The sequence below is a fragment of the Scyliorhinus torazame genome, chromosome 24 (genome assembly GCF_047496885.1).
Source record: "Scyliorhinus torazame isolate Kashiwa2021f chromosome 24, sScyTor2.1, whole genome shotgun sequence".
Lineage (NCBI taxonomy): Eukaryota > Metazoa > Chordata > Chondrichthyes > Carcharhiniformes > Scyliorhinidae > Scyliorhinus > Scyliorhinus torazame.
The window spans coordinates 37,366,451-37,388,355 of NC_092730.1; the positions used below are offsets into that span (position 1 = coordinate 37,366,451).

General features: G+C 45.3%; 3 non-coding genes across 3 annotated transcripts; 2 read left to right on the forward strand and 1 right to left on the reverse strand.

The window, feature by feature from the left end:
- Positions 1–840: 840 nt before the first annotated feature.
- On the forward strand, positions 841–912 carry trnag-ucc (transfer RNA glycine (anticodon UCC)). The gene has a single exon. It is a non-coding gene; the product is annotated as a tRNA-Gly (tRNA).
- An 8,208-nt stretch (positions 913–9,120) lies between these two features.
- Positions 9,121–9,202, forward strand: trnas-cga (transfer RNA serine (anticodon CGA)). The gene has a single exon. It is a non-coding gene; the product is annotated as a tRNA-Ser (tRNA).
- A 5,514-nt stretch (positions 9,203–14,716) lies between these two features.
- Positions 14,717–14,808, reverse strand: trnar-ucu (transfer RNA arginine (anticodon UCU)). The gene is given in 2 exon segments: positions 14,717–14,752; positions 14,772–14,808. It is a non-coding gene; the product is annotated as a tRNA-Arg (tRNA).
- Between the last annotated feature and the right edge of the window lie 7,097 nt (positions 14,809–21,905).

Genomic DNA, 21,905 nt, shown 5'->3' on the forward strand with positions numbered 1-21,905 from the left:
CACAGAAAGGGTGATATATTTCCCAGGATGGTGTGTGTCTCGGAGTGGAACTTTCAGGTGGTCGCTGTTTCTCTGTATCTGCTCCCCTTGTATTTCCAGGTGAAAGATCCCGCGGGTTTGGATGGAGCCTCACGGAGGAAAAGCCAATGTCAGGGGTGGGATTCGAACCCACGCCTTCAGAAAAGTCTGCGACCTGAACACTCGGCCACACTGGGAAAAACATTGGGTAACAGCAAATTCCTGCCGATGCTGTAATCTGAAACGAAAGAGAAAATGCTGGAAAATCTCAGCAAGTCGAGCAGCATCTGTAGGGAGAGAAAAGAGCTAACGTTTCGAGTCCAATGACTCGGCTTTGACAAAGGTTCATTAGGCTCGAAACGTTAGGTCTTTTCTCTCCCTACAGATGCTGCCAGACCTGCTGAGATTTTCCAACATTTTCTCTTGCGGCCACGCTGACACACTGAGGTGATCAACCGGTGAAGTGGGGATTGTGCCAAGGGTCGGAGCCGACTCGATGAGCCTCCTCTTGCACTGGAGGGGCTCTGTGATAACTTAAACATGGTGAAAGCGGCAGCATCCGGGCACAAGGACAAGGTAAGTTCTCAGGCCAGAGTAAGTGTCCTATGTGATGACACACAGAACATCAGAATTAAATTGGTGAAATACATTTATGGTGGACTGGTGCCATCTGGTGGCTGAACGGGAGCAGTGCGACACGGATACATTCATTCAGGAGCATTTTAAATTGGACGGAAATAAGCGACGCAGAGCTGGATTTTTTCACGGAACACTTTATTAAACTAATGTGAAGTAGCAAAATGACTCAGATATCGTCAGTGAGCGATGGTGGTATAGTGGTGAGCATAGCTGCCTTCCAAGCAGTTGACCCGGGTTCGATTTCCGGCCATCGCAGTAGTAATTTGGAAGTGAACTTTTGCGCTACTTCGTGAACATAATAACATAAGAACATAAGAACTAGGAGCAGGAGTAGGCCATATGGCCCCTCGAGCCTGCTCCGCCATTCAATGAGATCATGGCTGATCTTTTGTGGACTCAGCTCCACTTTCCGGCCCGAACACCATAACCCTTAATCCCTTTAGTCTTCAAAAAACTATCTATCTTTATCTTAAAAACATTGAATGAAGGAGCCTCTACTGCTTCACTGCGCAAGGAATTCCATAGATTCACAACCCTTTGGGTGAAGAAGTTCCTCCTAAACTCAGTCCTAAATCTACTTCCCCTTATTTTGAGGCTATGCCCCCTAGTTCTGCTTTCACCCGCCAGTGGAAACAACCTGCCCGCATCTATCCTTTCTATTTCCTTCATAATCTCATATGTTTCTATAAGATCCCCCCTCATCCTTCTAAATTCCAACGAGTACAGTCCCAGTCTACTCAACCTCTCCTCGTAATCCAACCCCTTCAGGTCTGGGATTAACCTAGTGAATCTCCTCTGCACACCCTCCAGTGCCAGTTCGTCCTTTCTCAAGTAAGGAGATCAAAACTGAACATAATACTCCAGGTGTGGCCTCACTAACACCTGATACAATTGCAGCATAACCTCCCTAGTCTTAAACTCCATCCCTCTAGCAATGAAGGACAAATTTCCATTTGCCTTCTTAATCACCTGTTGCACCTGTAAACCAACTTTCTGCGACTCATGCACTAGCACACCCAGATCTCTCTGCACAGCAGCATGTTTTAATTTTTTATCATTTAAATAATAATCCCTTTTGCCGTTATTCTTACCAAAATGGATAACCTCACATTTGTGAGTTTCAAACCGAGAAAGAGAAACAGTTTCTAACTCAGAATTTAGGCGCAATTAGGGAGTGGAGTGAAATAAGTAACTTTCTCATCATTTTTAATATTGTTTCAATATGGACAGTGTTCCACTATTCACCCACAAGCCGTCAAACAACAGCTAAAAGCCGCAGCTTTTTCACTTCACCCTCATGAAGTGGACCAAACAGAGACACAACAGACACGTTACAGACGAGGATGGGATTTGAAGCCACGTGTACAGAGCACAATGGGATTATCCCCTTAACCACGTGGTGCAGCTGCTTTACTTCATGGCCCTTTAATATCCCTCAATCTAACCTCTTTGAGTTTCTTTCGCACAGTTGCTGATGTACAGAACACAGTCAAAGTGTAAATAAATAAAAATAATCTCTGAGTTAATTTGCGCTTGCGGCGCAACGGGAGCGCGCCTGACTCCAGATCAGAAGGTTGCGTTGAAATCACATCAGGCGCACGCAATTTTTCTGCAGCTGGTTCCAGGACTTTCTCTCTGTGTGGGAATGTTCTCGAAATGACTCCGTTCAAAAGCACGATGCAGATAATATATTTCATATTTACCCGCTTGAGCAATTTAGTCAAATATCAGGAGATTCAAAGTCGTCCTGTTAATGCAGAAGGAGGAGGGAGGGGGGGGGGGAGGAGGGGGGGGGGGGGCGCTTGACAGGATAAATGCTGAGAAGCTGGTTCACCATGTGGGAGAGTCGAGGACCAGAAGGAATAATCTCAGAGTAAGTGGCCGCCCATTTCAACCAGAAATTATGAGTAGTTTCTTCTCTCGGAGTATAGGGCATCTGTAGAAATGTTTGTATGAACCGAATATGGCTGTAGAGGGTGGGTCAGTTAATTTGTTGACGGCTGCCACAGACAGAATTCTTTTAAATTTAGAGTACCCAAACATTTTTTCCAACTAAGGTGCAATTTTGCAACCAATCCACCGACCCTGCACATCTTTTGGTTGTGGGAGCGAAACGCACCCAACACAGGGAGAATATGCAAACTCGACGCAGATAGTGACCCAGAGCCGGGATCGAACATGGGCCTTCGGTGCCGTGAGGCAGCTGTATAAATTACTGAACCACCGTGCTGCCCTTGAGACAGATTTTTAATCAGTAAAGGAAAGCAAGGATTATGGGGATAAGGCGGGATACTGGGTTTGAGGATTATATCCGGTCAGACATAACCTCTTTGAATGGTGGAGCAGACACGATGGGCAGAATGGCCTACTTCTGCTTCTACGTCTTACAGTGTAATCAGATCCTCTGATGGACTTGTTTTCACGGCTGGGCGGCCGGTTCTGGAAAGACAAAATCTGCCAGCAGTGCCCCAGATGAAGCTGGCGTCTGTTTTGGAGCTTCTGAAGCCGCAAGTTTTCATGGTGCCAAACTCCTGCCCAAAGCTGGTGTCGTGATTTAAATCGATTATCAGACAGAGGATTAGGAATACCGGTATAGAGAATGGTGCAAGAAGATTCAATCCTCAGTGCATTCCAGACCCGAAGCACTCGTTGTGCAAAAGTGCTTCTTTTTCAAACATCACAGCTGCTTCCTTTGCAAATCAACGGAAATCTGTGCCCTCTCATTCTTGCTCTTTTTACTCGGGGGAACTGTTTCTCTCTGTTTACTCCGCCTAGCCCCCTCATGATTTTGAACCTCTCCATCATATCTCCTCTCTGCCTTATCCTCTCCAAGGAGACCATTCCCAACATCTCCAATCTAGCCTCCTAAATGGAACCAATCCTGTAAACCTCTTCTGCACGCTGCCCAATACGTCCACAGCCTTCCAATATTGTGGCTCCCAGAGCTGTGCAAAATATTCCATCTGATGTCTAACTGGTGCCTTGTACAGATTCAGCATAACCTCCTTCCTCTTGTTCTCTTTTCCACTCGTAAATAAACCCAGAATAAGATTTGCTTTATTACCTGCTCTCTCCACCTGTCCACCTTCAATGATCTATCCACATACACACCCAGCTCTGTCTGCTCCTTCATCCCATAAATCGTTGAGGGGTAGCACGGTAACATAGTGGTTAGCACTATGGCTTCACAGCGCCGCGTCTCAGGTTCGGTACCCGCTTGGATCACTGTCTGTGTTCTCCGTGGGTTTCGGCCGGGAGCTCCGGTTTCCTCCCACACTCCAAAGATGTGCAGATTAGGTCGATCGGCCATGCTAAATTGCCCTTAGGTTAGATGGGGTTGCTGGGGTGCGGGGATAGGGTGGAGGTGTTGGCTTCATGGGGGTGCTCTTTGAAGAGCCGGTGCAGATTCTATGGTCCGAATGGCCACCTTCTGCACTGTAAATTCTGTGATTCTATACTTCTCTACCAAAATGCATCATCTCACACGTCTCCAGACTGAAAATCATCTTTTGTCGTTTGAAGTTCTAGACTGTCCGGTCTCAGTTTCCAAAATTTCCAAGTTTGTACCATCCCCAAATTTGAAACTGTTCCCTGTACACCATGATCTACAAATTGTTATGTATCAGGGAAAGCAAATGTTCCAGTAGGAACCCATGTGGAACACTACAAACCTTCTTCCAGTCCGAAAAGTCTCTATTGAGCATTACATTCTGTTTCTGATTATTCAACCACATTTATATCCATATTGCTACTGTCCCTTTTATTCCAGGAGCTACACATTTCGCTAATTCTGTGCAGTTTTGGTTTCCTTATTTAGGGAAAGATGTAAATACTTTGGAAACGGTTCAGAGAAGGTTTCCTCGATTGGTGCCAGGAATGAGCCTTTCGTCAGTGGTAGGGAAATTACTGGAGCGAATCCTTCGAGACAGAATCTACTCCCATTTGGAAGCAAATGGACGTATTAGTGAGAGGCAGCACGGTTTTGTGTCTCACTAACTTGATAGAGTTTTTCGAAGAGGTCACAGAGATGATTGATGCAGGTAGGGCAGTGGATGTTGTCTACATGGACTTTAGTAAGGCCTTTGACAAGGTCCCTTATGGTAGACTAGTATAAAAGGTGAAGTCACACCGGATCAGGGGTGAGCTGGCAAGGTGGATACAGAACTGACTAGATCATAGAAGGCAGAGAGTAGCAATGGAAGGGTGCTTGTCTATTTGGAGGGCTGGGGCTAGTATTGTTCCGCAGGGATCAGTGCTGGGAGCTTTGCTGTTTGCAGTGTGTATAAATGATTTGGAGGGAAATGTAACTGGTCTGATTAGCAAGTTTGCAGATTACACAAAGGTTGGGGGAATTGCAGATAGATACGAGGTCTGTCAGAGGATACAGTAGGATTTAGCTCGTTTGCCGACTTGGGCGGAGAGATGGCAGATGGAGTTTAATCCGGACAAATGTGAGATAATGCATTTTGGAAGGTCTAATGCAGGTAGGGAATATACAGTATTGAAAGTCAGAGCGATCTATGTCTCCAGGTCCAGAGGTCACTGAAAGGGGCAACACAGGTGGAGAAGGTAGTCAAGACGGCATACGGCATGCTTGCCTTCATTGACCGGGGCATTGAGTACAATAATTGGCAAGTCATGTTGCAGCTGTATAGAACCCTAGTTAGGCCACACTTGGCGTATCGTGTTCAATTCTGGTAGCCGCACTACCAGAAGGATGTGGAGGCTTTAGAGAGGGTGCAGAAGAGATTTACCAGGATGTTGCCTGTTATGGAGGGCATTAGCTATGAGGAGCGTTTGAATAAACTCGGTTTGTTCTCACTGGAACGACGGACGTTGAGGGGCGACCTGATAGAGGTCTACAAAACTATGAGGGGCAGAGACAGAGTGGATAGTCAGAGGCTTTTCCCCAGGGTAGAGGGGTCAATTACTAGGGGGCATAGGTTTAAGGTGCGAGGGGCAAGGTTTGGAGTAGATGTACGAGGCAATTTTTTAACACAGCGGGTAGTGGGTGCCTGGAAACCGCTACAGGAGGAGGTGGAGGAAGCAGGGACGATAGTTACATTTAAGCGGCATCTTGACAAACACATGAATAGGATGGGAATCGAGGGATACGGACCCAGGAAGTGTAGAAGATTTTAATTTAGTCGGGCAGCATGGTCGGCACGCGCTTGGAGGGCCGAAGGGCCTCTTCCTGTGCTGTACTTTTCTTTTTTTCTTTGTTGGTCTTTGAGCGGGTTTGCTATTGAGGAAAGGTGAGACAGACTGCACTTGTTTCCAGTAGAGATGTGAAGAGTGACAGTTGATCTGATTGAAGTACATCAGATTTTGAATGGTCTTGACAAAGTGGACGTGGAAAGGATGTCACTGCTGGTGGGTGAGAGCAGAACTACTGGGCAGCGAATAACAAGCAATTAACACGGTTTCGATTCCCGGCCATCGCAATAATGGTTTGATCGGAAGCGTTTGCGTGATTTCGTGGGTTTCACACTGAGGAAAGAGAGCTGGAAGAAGAGGCTGGAGGGAGGACTCCGGGTAAAATTCCCCTTCTCTTGTAGTAAATAGTCTGGTTGGATTGTTCACATCCGTCCGAGAGTGGAAACTGGGATCTCCGCTCTTATTCTGGTTTATTATTGGATATTGTTAAATATCCTTATTGCCCCTCTGTGGGATATTCCTGGAAGTTATTATATAAGCTTTTCCTCTTCTCGCTGTTAAAGGATTTTCAAACATTGAAACACTCCTGATTCTATCTTGACCAAATGCCATGACTGTGTTAATAAAACATAACCCATTCCAATCAGTGGAGATGTGATGTTGGCACCAATAATACTCACGCACCACAGCAACAGGACTCTGTTTCCCGCCGAGAGAGTCGATTGAAGAGCTTCCAATTTCGTTACTTTGAACTTCACAGTGATGTAATGCTGTCTGCTTCATTCCCGGGACAAATTTCCGGATCACACTGGAAGCAACACTTTGATTCTAATTTACTGAAAAGAAAATGCGGATGTGCTGGGGAATAGCGATTTGTTTACTTTCGGTGTGAGTGAGGATAGAAACAGCAGAGTTTCGGTTTCGATCCATCGACCTCTGGGTTATGGGCCCAGCACGCTTCCGCTGCGCCACTCTGCTCTTTAGTTCCACCGTGTCCACAATTGCTGTTCTGTGCCAGCCAGATAACTATTCACTGCCTCCATTTTTCCCTTCAATCAAGAACCCACGTGTTGTGAAGCTCACTCTGGCAGGACAATAACACGGAACATCAGCACGTCTGTAACAGACAGAGGACAGAGAAAGACACACCGAAAAGCAGGAAGAGACTATCAGGACAAACACACAATGACACACAGAATAGGTGCCGAGCAAACCAGCAAGATATTGAGATAGAAAAACTAACTATTTAGTAAAATGTGTTTTCTGTTTCACAATGATAGGCCCCGTTTGTAAATATACATCCTGCTGTGCAATTGTGCTCTCCGTTGTGTAGCCGTGCTCTCTGATGTGTAACTGCACACTCTGATGTGTAACAGTGCTCCCGGCTGTGTAACTGTGCTTTCTGCTGTTTAACTGTGCTCTCTGCTGTGTAACTGCACACTCTGCTGTGTAACTGAGCTCTCTGCTGTGTAACTGTGCTTTCTGCTGTGTAACTGTGGTCTCTGCTGTGTAACTGAGCTCTCTGCTGTGTAACTGTGCTTTCTGCTGTGTAACTGAGCTCTCTGCTGCGTAACTGTGCTTTCTGCTGTGTAACTGAGCTTTCTGCTGTGTAACTGAGCTCTCTGCTGTGTAACTGTGCTTTCTGCTGTGTAACTGTGGTCTCGGCTGTGTAACTGTGCTCTCTGCTGTGTAACTGAGCTCTCTGCTGTGTAACTAAGCTCTCTGCTGTGTAACTGTGCTTTCTGCTGTGTAACAGTGCTCCCGGCTGTGTAACTGTGCTCTCTGCTGTGCAACTGTGCTCTCTGCTGTGTAACTGAGCTCTCTGCTGTGTAACTGAGCTCTCTGCTGTGTCACTGTGCTCTCTGCTGTGTAACTGTGCTCTCTGCTGCGTAACTGTGCTCTCTGCTGTGTAACTGTGCTCCCTGCTGTGTAACTGTGCCCTCTGATGTGTAACTGTGCTCTCTCCTGTGTTACTGTGCTCCCTGCTGTGTAAGTGCACACTCCGCTGTGTAACTATGCTCTCTGCTGTGTAACTGTGCTCCCTGCTGTGGAACTGTGCTCTCTGCTGTGTAACTGTGCACCCTGCTGTGTAACTGCACACTCTGCTGTGTAAATGTGCTCTCTGCTGTGTAACTGTGCTCTCTGCTGTGTAACTGTGCACCCTGCTGTGTAACTGCACACTCTGCTGTGTAACTGTGCCAACTGCTGTGTAACTGTGCACCCTGCTGTGTAACTGTGCTCACTGTTGTGTAACTGTGCTCTCTGCTGTGTAACTGTGCTCTCTGCTGTGTAACTGTACACTGCTGTGTAACTGCACACTCTGCTGTGTAATTGTGCTCTCTGCTGTGTAACTGTGTGCTCTCTGCTGTGTAACTGTGCTCTCTGCTGTGTAACTGAGCTCTCTGCTGTGTAACTGTGCTCTCTGCTGTGTAACTGTGCTCTCTGCTGTGTAACTGTGCTCCCTGCTGCGTAAGAAGTCTTACACCACCACGTAAAATTCCAACAGGTTTGTTTCAAACATTAGCTTTCGGAGCACTGCTCCTTTCTCAGGTGAATGAAGAGGAATGACACCTGAAGAAGGAGCAGTGCTCCGAAAGCTTGTGTTTGAAACAAACCTGTTGGACTTTAACCTGGTGTTGTTAACTTCTTACTGTGCTCACCCCAGTCCAACGAACTGCGTTCTGCTGTGTAATTGTGCTCCCTGCTGTGTAACCGTGCTCCCTGCTGTGTAACTGTGCTCTCTGCTGTTTAACTGTGCTCTCTGCTGTTTAACTGTGCTCTCTGCTATGTAACTGTGCCCTCTGCTGTGTAACTGCACACTCTGCTGTGTCACCGTGCTCGCTGCTGTTTAACTGAGCTCTCTGTTGTGTAACTGTTATCTCTCTGTCATGGAACCGTGACACTGCCGGGGACAGATCTTCACTGTGGTTGTGTCAAACCATTCCGTGTTGTGTAAATGTGTTCCCAGTTGTGGAAATATGATCCGTCTGAAGCAGAACCTTCCTCCGCCATTACTGAGACTAAATTTCAATTCCAGATTTATTAAATCTTGTCAGGAAAGTGAGTTCAGGCCTCTGGATTCCCAGTCCAGCGACATAACCTTGTGTTCCTGTTATCAAAACAGTTCGTTCATCTCAACATTCTCAATACTGTGAAGGCGTGGCGCCAAATCTAATGTTTTTTTTCCCCACGCAGATTCAATCCCTACTCATAGAAAGACTGGGACACCGTTCGTCGCATTACTGCAATCCCGCGTGTCTGGTTTTACAATGCTTTCTATAGAACGAATTGTCTGCATAGAAATAAGCTGCGATGGCCGAGTGGTTAAGGCGTAGGACTCGAAATCCAATGGTGTTTCCCCGCGTAGGTTCGAACCCTACTCGCAGCGAAATAATGGCAATGTTGGAGCCATGTTCGAAAAATGCAGTGTTGTTTCATCATTCAATGTATTCTGATGAAATGTCATTACATAAGAACCTTCTTGTGCCCTGAAGCTGTGTTTCTCATTCTGCTTTCGCTATGAACTTTCTGATTTGTCAGGACAAGATCACCACTTCATTAACTTCATCAGGAACCAGAATTGTGAAAATGTCTGATCACAAAGCAATGTGAAATTTATTTTTGTCACACCTTTTGCCAGAATTTATCATATGTCAGAATTTTTAATGTCTCTTATTGTGAAACTGAAGGCAGCAATGCTCCCCATATACCGTCACTGCCGACTTACCATGACCCAACTATTGTTTATTTTCACTTTCCATTTGCTTGAGAAACTGTTTTTAATCATTCTTACAATGTTTATGTTATTTCACTCCAATTTAAAAATGTTCCTGAAAGTGTCCGTGTCGCACGGCTCCCGTTCAGCCAGGAGATGGCACCAGTCCACAATACATTTATTGATGCTATTTATTTCTGATGTTCTGTGCGTAACAACAATCGCTTATTGTCACAAGTCGGCTTCAGTGAAGTTACTGTGAAAAGCCACGTTCCGGCGCCTGTTTCGGCAGGCCGTACGGTACCATTACATAGGCCTCTTACTGCGGCCTGAGACCTCAACTCGTCCTTGTGTCCCGATGCTGCCGTTTGTAACCTGCTTAAATCATCACTTTTATTAATTAGTCATCATTTTGTAAGTAACCTAGGTGCTAATTTCACCAGGTACCAGGAGTGTCCATAACACAGTTTGTAAACTGAAATGTACTTATCTCATTTTTCTGGCCCGGATAACCCAGCTGTTTACTATTGTTTCTAACTGAGAACTCATGTGTTCAAAAAACATTTGTACTGAAAAAGAATGAAGCTGGATTTTAAGAAAGAAGCGCACGAATGAAGATTATTTTGTGTATTGTATTTGAGGAGTGTCCAAATTTAAAATGCTCATGAATGAAAGTGTCTTTGCCGAACGCCTCCCGTTAAGCCAGGAGATGGCACCAGTCCACAATAAATGTATTTATGCAGTTTATTTCCAATGTTATGAATCATTACATAGGGCTCTTACTCTGGCCTGAGAGCTTACCTTGTCTCTGTGTCCTGAGGCTGCCATTTTCACCCTGTTTAAGCAATCATAGAATACTTCTTGTGCAGAAGGAGGACATTCGGCCCATCGAGTCTGCACTGATCACCCCAAGGAGCACCCAACCTACGGCCCATACCCACGTAAACGTTTGGACACTAAGGGCCAATTTAACATGGCCAATCTATCTAAACTGGACATCTTCGGACAGTGGAGTAAACTCACGCAGACACGGGAAGAACGTGCAAGACTGTAACCCAAGGCTGGAATTGACCCCGAGTCCCTGAGTGTTAACCACGGTGACACCCAAAAGCCGACTCTGGTGGGATTTGAAGCTACCGCCTCATGGCCACGAATTGCATGTTTTTGTATTAGTCGTCATAATGTAAGCCATGATGTGGGGATGCCGGTGTTGGACTTGGGTGGGCTCAGTAAGAAGTCTTACAGCACCAGGTTTAAGTCCAATAGGTTTCTTTCGATTCACCTGAGGAAGGAGCTGGGCTCCGAAAGCTAGTGATTCGAAAGAAACCTGTTGGACTTTAACCTAGTGTTGTAAGACTTCTTATCACAATGCAAATACATCAGTTGCTGATCTCATCAGGCTCCAGGAGTGTCCATAAACTGAATGTTGCTTGTGTCGTTTTACTGACGCGATTAACCCAACTTTTCACTCTTGTCTCTATTTACGATTTGTTATTGTTTACTAATATTACTTACATTTATTATTACTGTTATTATTATTTACATTGTGTATTTATGCATGTCTTATGTTTTACATGTATGAACCGATCTGTCTGGACTGTATGTAGAACAATACTTTTCACTGTACCTCGGTCCACGTATTATGGGCCAGGGTTTAGAGAACCCCAAAGTATATCACGGAGTTCACCTGACACACAACTTTAAATACATTTTGGTTATGGGGAGCACAAGGGCCCATTTTACAGGTGTGATGCAACAGAGATCTAAAGTATGTTTAAACAAAAGTATTTTAATTACATGAATCCAGTAAACATTTTATAAACACACAGTAAACAGTATATCAACTACAAATCCTGACCACTCCCCAAAAGATACAGGACTCTATAGATAACCCTTGATAACTTTCCAAACACCATCTGGTCTTTGCTTGCGAAATCCGACCAACTGTCCTGGCTTGAAACAATTCACACCTCTTTAACCTGGGGTTAGCCCTCTCTCTGGCTCTGTAAAGACTTAATTACCTGCAAATGCTCGCATTTAAAGTCTTGCATCTTTGACTTTGTCTATATAAATGTTTCTAGAACCTACCTCTCCATTCAGCTGGGGAAGGAGCAGCGCTCCGAGAGCTAGTGATTTGAAACAAACCTGTTGGACTTTAATTTGGCGTTGTAAGACTTCTTCCTGTATGTGAGAAGGGATAGAATCTCCGTGGAAAAAGACCATTGGATTTGGAGTCCAACCCTTGAACTATTCGAAAATCTCAGCTCCCTAAACGCACTGTTCGACTGATTAACTTGTTGGTGTAACAATATCAGTTACAGATATTCCAGAAATTCATGTTTTTTAAAAAAACATTGCGGTTAGTTGGGCGCAGTTGGTGAAGAAGTGCAGTATTGACTGCGGTGCATTATCTAACCAATCAGAAAAGGTACCAGCTTACACCTGACTAAAGTGAACCAGCTCCGATGCCTTTCAATTCCAGATTTATTAAATCAGTGAATTTAACTGTCACCAGAGGCCGTGTTGGGATTTATTCTCTGTCCCAAAGATTAGTTCGGGCCGCTGGTTTCCCAATCCAGTGTCATAACCTTTCACCCCAGTTAACAAAAACCGTCCATTCAGCTCATTACTGAACATCTTCCTGAGTAGATTAGAATTCCCGCCACAGAATCTTATTGAACCGATTGACACAAAATATTTTGTTCTGGATGGAGCTTCGATTTTTTATCCAGATCAAACAGAAATTGTGGATTCCTTAGGATCTAAGCAGAGTACCAAGATGAGAGACAATTGAATGAACAAAATAGCAAGAAAATAGATTCTGAGACAAATCGGGAAATGTTTAGACGGAAACGCGGAACTTTGAGCTGAGGAAGGAAAACCAGCAACGTGATTTCTGTTTGAAACGGCCGCGGCAGGACTCGAACCTGCAGTTTTCTGATATTGTCAGTAGATTCACCTTATCCGTTAGGCCACGCAGCCACCTGCTACGCTGAGATAACTGATGTTAACATCTTGTGAGAAAATACTGTGACTAGACGTGTTTCATTCCTGTGTTTTGATGATCCGCTGATTCCCAGATTCCATAAAATACAAGGGAAAGCTCCAGCTGCCGGACATGGTCATTTTCGACGTCGAAAACTCCTTTCACCCTGTGAGCCGTGGAGATTCATGGAGCAACATCCACAAACTCGGCTGCTTCCGGACATGTGTCACATCCTCTGCCTGCTCCACAATCACATACAGTCAGTGATCCTCACCAAGTGAACGAACAGAAACTCCCCTCAATAAAAACTGCAGAGAAACAAAGGGAGCGTCATTGCACAAATTCACTTTTCCATTTTCCTCACTTCAATATTGTACCTGTCACCCAGCAACTTCCCCACAGGCCTGGAGAAAATCAAAGGAAGGACAGGAAATTGTTCACACTCCAACCATCTTCATTGGAAAGACAAACTCGATCTTCAGTCATTGAGCTCTAGGCTGCAGGTAATGTTTGTGTGGGTGCTGACTCAGAAACTTAGCCCAGGTCACTGCAGTTATGGATTTTATATCATTTGCGCTGGGAGTTTCTGATAGTGCATCGTGTGTCAGGATGGCCGAGCGGGTCTAAGGCCATTTCGTAGCTCAGGTCGCAGTCTCCTCTGGAGGCGAGGATTGAAATCCCACCCCTGACATTGACTGTTCCTCCGCGAGGGTCCATCCAACCCCGCGGGATCTCTCACCTGGAAACACAAGGGGAGCAGATACAGAGAAACAGCGACCACCTGCAAGTTCCACTCCGAGACACACACCATCCTGAGAAATATGTCACCCTTTCTGTGGCTGGCTCACAATTCCGGAACTCCCTCCCTAACAGCACTGTGTGTGTACATACACCACATGGACTTGCAGCGGCTCAAGATTCACGTCACCGCCAAATTCTCAAGGGTAATACATTTTGGACAATAATTGTTGACGGATTCAGCGACACTCACATCCCGTCAAATATTTTAAAAAATATTTTGGAAACCGAGTCCCCTGAACTCAGCTCAGAAAGTTCACAAATCACAAAGCAAATTACTTCAAATGTTGATCATCATAAATAATAAACACAGGAAATGCTGGAATTGCTCAGAATTAAACATCATCTGTGGGGAGAAAACTAGAAGCAGCGTTCCAGCTCTGTGATTGGATCATTTCCTTCTCTCTCAATGTGAAATCCTGGACTCAGCTGATAAACAGCAAGATGCCAATCACCAGTCATCAGTATCAGAAACAATGAACCTTTAGGATAGCGAGGCCGAGCGGTCTGAGGAGATGGGTTTAGGTTTCAGTCTCTCCGAGGATGCGGGTGGAAATCCAATCGCTGCCAACATTTGTAGGAAAAGCGGCTAAGGTGGGAAATGGAAATAAAAGTGAACGATGTTGCAAAACTCTTGCTCTTATCCCAAAAGATCTTTCCGTTACTGACATTGTTGTGTCCTGTGTAAGTCGAGCTGAACTGATTTGGTGCCGCTTGTTCTCACCTTGCAGCCCGTCAGTCTCCGTATTCCAGGGACCATTTATGCCATCATCAAAAACGCCCTCCCCTGCTCTCCCCATTCACCAGACTGAAGGGACAATCCCCTCCGCGACCGCTGCTCCACCGCCAATATCCGCTCACTTTCGATCTGCACCTTTCTTTGCAAGTGCAGGAGATGCAACACCTGCCTTTTTACGTCCTCCCTCCTCATTATCCAAGGGCCCAAAACACTCATCCCAAGTGAACCAGTGAGACACTTGTGCTTTTCAGTTTAATCTCCTGTATCATAGATTATCATAGAATTTACAGTGCAGAAGGAGGCCATTCGCCCCCAACGGTATTTGCTGCCACAATTTGGTCTCATCTACTTCAACAGGTCAGATAACAGACTGTGACCGCTTTCAGTGGTGTCGATTCACATCATCCTTGTTTGGAGCTGCCTGTGAGGAACAAACTGCCCGCTGATATGTCTGCCCGGCAATCTGTCTGAGGAGGGAACAGACTGACTCTGGTCAGCAGCTTTCAAAGATTTTATTTTTGGGATTTCTTCTGTGACGTTGTTCTGATGGGAAAGCGGAGAGTGACTGGAGTCGCCTTTCAGAAGGAAGTTCGGGGCGGCAGTTTCACTTACCTGGAGGCATTGATAAACCTGTTGCTGATTTATTCAAACCTTGCCTAAAAACCGACTTTGATGGGACTCGAACCCACAACCTTTGAATGTCTCATCACGACAGCGACTAGAAGTCCAACGCGCTATCCGTTGCGCCACAGAGCCACACCTGCAACGCTTTCCCATCCCCATATGAGGATTTCTGTAGTTGTCCAACAGGCAGTTCAAAAGTTCAGTAATTCGCAGAGTGACGACATTTCAAAACTACTTCATTGTCTGGGAATGTTTTGGGCCGTCCTGTGGCTGTGAGAAGCGCTACAGAAATTCTAGTAAAACTCCGAAAGGACACAGCCAGTTTGGTGCAATGGGAGGACATGTAGCAGACAAGGAATGAGGCGATTTATTTTTGTAGGAAGAACAGAAGTAGACAATATAAAATATAGTGTCTATTTACAAAAAAAAGTGCAGGAACAGCGGGACATGTGTCCAAATCATTGAAGGTGACAGGGCAGGCTGTAAGAGTCGTTTATAAATCAAACAGTGTCATGACTTTATTAATAGCGGCACAGAGTACAAGATGACAGAGGGGTCATCTCTCCCTTTTCAGCTCCTGACTGCAGAGGCTTTTCTTGTGAAACCGTTTATTGGAAAACCTCTTTCCCTGGAGGGAGACGGGAGTTTGGAACTCGCTGCCTGAAAGGTTGGTGGAGCAGAGCCCCTCATAATATCTAAGAAGTGTTTAGATGGGCAATTGCGATCCCAGGGTACACGAGGCGATGATCCAAGTGCTGGGAAATGGGATGAGAATGGTTCGGTGGTTGTTTCTGACCGGCACAGATGCGATGGGCTGAAGGGCCATTTCTCTGCTGTCTGATTCGATGACTTTATGAATGAAATGCAACATGTGTTTGCAGCTGTCTCTGTTTATATCCTGTTGTATTCACAGGAACAAACAAACTGGGCTGGTCGTTGAGCACCTCGAGACTGTTCTGCCCTCCATTTAGATTGAGTAAGGGCTCCGTGTATTTTAACTCCAGCTCCCTGACTGGATTTCAGAAACCCTCCACAAACGGCAGTCTTATTGAATAATACAGATCCCAGAGATGGATAATCAGCGATAATCACAGCCAGAAAGACCTGCAATAATCCTCAGAGCAGGAAAGACAACTCATTGTCCTTTGGCACAACAGGAAAATACCGCGGATGCCGCAAATCTGAAACATAGACAGAAAATGCTGCAAATATTCAGCTGACCCGGCAGCTTCTGTGGAGAGAGGAACAGGTCGTTCCAATGAAGGGTCAGGATCTGAAATGTTAACTATTTCTCTTGTCAGTGATACCACAGATTCGTAAAATATTTCAAGCATTCCGGTTTGTTCAGCTAAACATCCTCACACTCTGTAGCTTAGATCAATCCCAGCAGGGTGTCACTGCGTTTGACCTGACCTGTGTGATTGAACACTTCCTCCATAAAGTCACAGAGTCATAGATGTTTACAGCATGGAAATAGGTCCTTCGGCCCAGCTTGTCCATGTTGCCCAGTTTCTATCACCAAGTTAGTCCCACTTGCCCACATTTGATCCATGTCCCTCTATATTCACCCTGCCCAGGTAAATTTGATTTGATAAAATTAGCATTTGATAAGGTTCCCCATGGTAGGCTTATGCAGAAAGTAAGGAGGCATGGGATAGTGGCAAATTTGGCCAGTTGGATAACGAACTGGCTAACTGATAGAAGTCAGAGAGTGCTGGTGGATGGCAAATATTCAGCCTGGATCCCAGTTACCAGTGGCGTACCGCTGGGTCCTCTGCTGTTTGTGATTTTCATTAATGACTTGGATGAGGGAGTTGAAGGGTGGGTCAGTAAATTTGCAGACGATACGAAGATTGGTGGAGTTGTGGATAGTGAGGAGGGCTGTTGTCGGCTGCAAATAGACATAGATAGGATGCAGAGCTGGGCTGAGAAGTGGCAGATGGAGTTTAACCCTGAAAAGTGTGAGGTTGTCCATTTTGGAAGGACAAATATGAATGCGGAATACAGGGTTAACGGTAGAGTTCTTGGCAATGTGGAGGAGAAGAGAGATCTTGGGGTCTATGTTTATACATCTTTGAAAGTTGCCACTCAAGTGGATAGAGCTGTGAAGAAGGCCTATGGTGTGCTCGCGTTCATTAACAGAGGGATTGAATTTAAGAGCCGTGAGGTGATGATGCAGCTGTACAAAACTTTGGTAAGGCCAAATTTGGAGTACTGTGTACAGTTCTGGTCGCCTCATTTTAGGAAGGATGTGGAAGCTTTGGAAAAGGTGCAAAGAAGATTTACCAGGATGTTGCCTGGAATGGAGAGTAGGTCTTACGAGGAAAGGTTGAGGGTGCTAGGCCTTTTCTCATTAGAACGGAGAAGGATGAGGGGCGACTTGATAGAGGTTTATAAGATGATCAGGGGAACACATAGAGTAGACAGTCAGAGACATTTTCCCCGGGTGGAACAAACCATTACAAGGGGACATAAATTTAAGGTGAAAGGTGGAAGATATAGGAGGGATATCAGAGGTAGGGTCTTTACCCAGAGAGTAGTGGGGGCATGGAATCACTGCCTGTGGAAGTAGTTGAGTCGGAAACATTAGGGACCTTCAAGCAGCTATTGGATAGGTACATGGATGACGGTAAAATGTTATAGTGTAGATTTATTTGTTCTTAAGGGCAGCACGGTAGCATTGTGGATAGCACAATTGCTTCACAGCTCCAGGGTCCCGGGTTCGATTCCGGCTTGGGTCACTGTCTGTGCGGAGTCTGCACGTCCTCCCCGTGTCTGCGTGGATTTCCTCCGGGTGCTCCGGTTTCCTCCCACAGTCCAAAGATGTGCAGGTTAGGTGAATTGGCCAATGATAAATTGCCCTTAATGTTCAAAATTGCCCTTGGTGTTGGTTGGAGGTGTTGAGTTTGGGTAGGGTGCTCTTTCCAGGAGCCGGTGCAGACTCAAAGGGCCGAATGGCCTCCTTCTGCACTGTAAATTCAATGATAGTCTATGATTAATCTAGGACAATGGTTCGGCACAACATCGTGGGCCGAAGGGCCTGTTCTGTGCTGTATGTTCTATGTAAATATCTCACTGTATTTTAAAGGAAAACATTGTACCGATTCTACACTGCCTCTGGCAGCCCATTTCGGATGCTCACCACCCTCCGCGTGAAAGCAAATCCTCTCTGGTCTCTTTTGCATCTCTCCCCTCTCACCTTAAACCTATGCCCTTTAGGCTCCTCTACCTTTGGGAACATATGTTGACAATCTGCCTGATCTATGCTCCTCATTATTTTATAGACCTCTATCAGTTCACCTCGAAGCCTCCGACGCTCCAGGGAAAAAATCCAAGCCTGTCCAGTCTCTCCTTATAACCCAGAGGACCAAGTCCTGGTAGCATCCTCGTAAATCTCTGCGGCGCTCTTTCTAGTTTACCAATATACTTCCCATAATAGGGTGACTAGAACTGAACATAGTATTTCATGTGTGCTCTTACCAATGTATTGTACAACTTCAATAAGACGTCCCGACTCCTTTATTCAATATCCTGATCAATAAAACCGAGCATGCTGAATGGCTTCTTCACCACCCTGTCCACCTGCGGCTCTACTTACAAGGAGCTCCGAACTTGTACCCCTAGATCTCTTTGTTCTGTAATTCTCCCCAAAGAATACAACAGCGCAAAATCTGTCTTTGTTCCAGAATTGCAGGTTTAACTTGTCCTTCACTTTCCAGTGGATAGTTTACAGACATTTTAACACAAGGACTGAATTCAGTCCAATGGTTAATGCTTTCGACTAGAAATCAACTGGATTTTTCCCTTTGACTTCAGTCCTGCTCCCAGAGAATCTGTTCAGTCGTTAAAATAATGTTTTCTTTTGAATCCTTTATTTCCACTGAATGTTGACGCTGAAATTCCTCACAGTTCTCTCCATTGTTATCTACTCTGCGGGTATTGACTGCACCGTCTATTTGAGACATGCTCACAGGGCTTTGAGAGAGGCTTTCTTTCAGGTTTTAGGCCTCTTTTGGTCATGAAACAAAAACCGGATATCTGCAGAGGAACTCGGAATACCAAACCTCTCTTCCCAGGATGAACTTAGTCAGGGGACAAAATGTTGTTTGAATACAGAATAAAAGGTTTGAGGATTTGGGGTGAGATTCCTGGAGATTTGGGAAGAGAGCGATGTTGTGGAGCATTGTGACAATAGCAGGATACGAGTTTGGGAGATTACCCAGTCTGTGTGGGGGGGCTGGGGGAAGGAAATTGTCTTGCCTTCCCACCCAAGTTGAATGTTGGGGTTGAGGTGGTGATCAGATTCCGTGCGGAGGGTGAAATCCTTTCACTGAATTTCACGTTTACAGCTCAGGTCCTCGAGGAATCGCTGCTGTATTCCCAGGAGGTGGTGGTCTCATTCTTAAAGCAAAAAACTTCAATCCAGGACCAGTTTGTCAATAAGAACAAGCTGGAGGATTGGGATGATAGAAACTGTTCAGCACTGATTCACTTTATTCATTGTTGTGTCCTGGAATAAACAAGTGGATTGTAGCTGTCCATTAAAAACGCAAATAGAATTCGGAAGTTTCTGGCCAGTAACTTCACAATGTCCACTATTACATCACTCAGCATCCTCAGCTGCATCACATCTGGTCCACATGACATGTCACCATTACCTACAGCCAGTCTTTCTCATTCCTCTTTGACATAAGTTTTATACAAAAGAAAACAATTACGAATGGTCGATGAGGAAAGTGAGCACTTTTATTGAAGGGAGTTTAAAGAAACCTTTGTGATAAAGAAGTGGGATTAAGGAAATGAAAGTAACAATAAGTGGAATGAAGGCACGGGTTGTTCCTGGACTGACTGCAGAATTTGCTGTTTATTTATTCAATAGAGATTTCAGGCCAATTGTATTTGATGTCATTAAGGAGATTAACATTGAAGGAAGCATGTCGTTGTCTATAATATGTGATTACCTCCTTTTATCAAAATTGCTCTGATAGATGGGATTCAAAGAATTGGAGTCATATGGCATTCCTGTGGATTGTTAGATCCTTGCGAGGGTTCAAACAAATCCTTTGGAAAACCGCCAAGACCGAGGAGTTTGTGCAGTGGAGATTGACTGGAGTGGTATTAGTGGTGAATATTGCAAACCAGGCTGCAGATTCACGACCTTCTTACCAACTTCTCATCGATGAAAAGGATGCACTGGTGAAAATCTTCCATGAATCCTTAAATTCTGGAAAATCGCAGCGTGTTTACTTCAGACAGGCATCATAATAAGCGCAGGCTGCTAGTGCCGGAGAGCCTGTTCCTGTGCTGTACTGTTCTTTATGGAAAACTGCCAAAATAACACCCTTATTCGAAAAGGGAGGGAGACAGAGACAGATAACTAAATGCTAGTTAGCTTAATATCTGTCATGTGGAAACTGTTAGAGTACATTCTAAAGGAAATAACAGCAGAACATTTAGCAACATATAACATAATGAAACAGATTCAGCATGGCTTCAAGAAGGGCACATAATGCATGACAATCTGTTAGAATTATTTGAAGTGGTAATGATCAGGATAAATAAAGGGGAATCCTGCCTCCAGCTGCCTCCCTACCTCCAGTTCCCTCCATCTGTTCCTCTCACAATACCACCCATTGTGTCACTCACCTCTTTTCCCCCCTCTCACCCTTCCTCGCTTTTCCTAGCCGCCCTCTATCTCTAATCCATTTCCCTTTATCTGGGATCTGCCTTGTCTCCAGGCTCCCACTGACCCCTAGGTGGATTGGCCATGCTAAATTGCCCCTTAATTGTGAAAAATGAATTGGCTACTCTAAATTATTTTAAAACAAGGTGAAGACTGCGGGTCCCGCTCCTGCTGTTTAATACAGATCACTATAACTGTGCACAGTGAGCAGAAAGAAATTCGTGTTGTTTGTGTTAATTTCACTCCAATTTGAAACGCCCCTGAATGAAAGTGTCTGTGTCACACGGCTCCCGTTCAGCCAGGAGATTGCACCAGTCCACAATAAATGTAGTTATGCAATTTATTTCTGATGTTCTGTGTGTCATTACATAGGACTCTTACTCTGATCTGAGACCTTACCTTGTCCTTGTGTCCTGATGCTGCCCTTATCATCCTGTTTCGGTAATAACTTTTTACTGGTATTAATTATGTAACTTACTTAGTGATTAATTTATTCAGCCACTAGGAGTGTTTTAAGCTCATTCTGTAAACGGAACTTTGCGTGGCTCGTATTTCTGGCCCGTTTAACCCACCTATTTACTATTGTTCCAGACTGAGAACTTAGTTATTAATGTTGAAGATTGTTGTTTATTTAAACTATGTTTCCACTCAAAACAAATTGATGCTGGTTATTAGATAAGAAACCCATGGGTGATGAGAACAATTGGTGAATTTTATTTGAGGAGTGTCCCCTCCTTTTCTGTCCTGACCTGCGATATTTACGAAGAACAAAGAAATGTACAGCACAGGAACAGGCCCTTCGGCCCTCCAACCCCCTGCCGACCATGCTGCCCGAATAAACTACAATCTTCTACACTTCCTGGGTCCGTATCCCTCGATTCCCATCCTATTCATGTATTTGTCAAGATGCCCCTTAAATGTCACTATCGTCCCTGCTTCCACCACCTCCTCAAGGCAGAAGGAGGCCATTCGGCCCATCGAGTCTGCACCGACCCTCTTAAGCCCTCGCTTCCACCCTATCCCCGTAACCCAATAACCCCTCCTAACCTTTATGGTCACTAAGGGCAATTTATCATGGCCAATCCACCTAACCTGCACGTCTTTGGACTGTGGGAGGAAACCGGAGCACCCGGAGGAAACCCACGCTGACACGGGGAGAACGTGCAGACTCCACACAGACAGTGACCCAGTGGGGATCAAACCTGGGACCCTGACACTGTGAAGCCACAGTGCTAATCACTTGTGCTACCATGCTGCCCTAGAATTAGGCCACTCGACCCATCGAGTCTGCTCCGCCATTCAATCATGGCTGATATGTTTCTCATCCCCATTCTCCTGCCTTCTCCCCATAACCCCTGATCCCCTTATTAATCCAGAACCTATCTGTAAGATAGATCCAATTCTCACTCCTAGCCCCGTAACCCCATCTAATCTTTTTGGGGCAATTTCCCCCACAAATCACCCAATTCACCTAACCACATCCTTGGACAGTGGGAGGAAACCGGAGCACCCGGAGGAAACCCACGCAGACACGAGGAGAACGTGC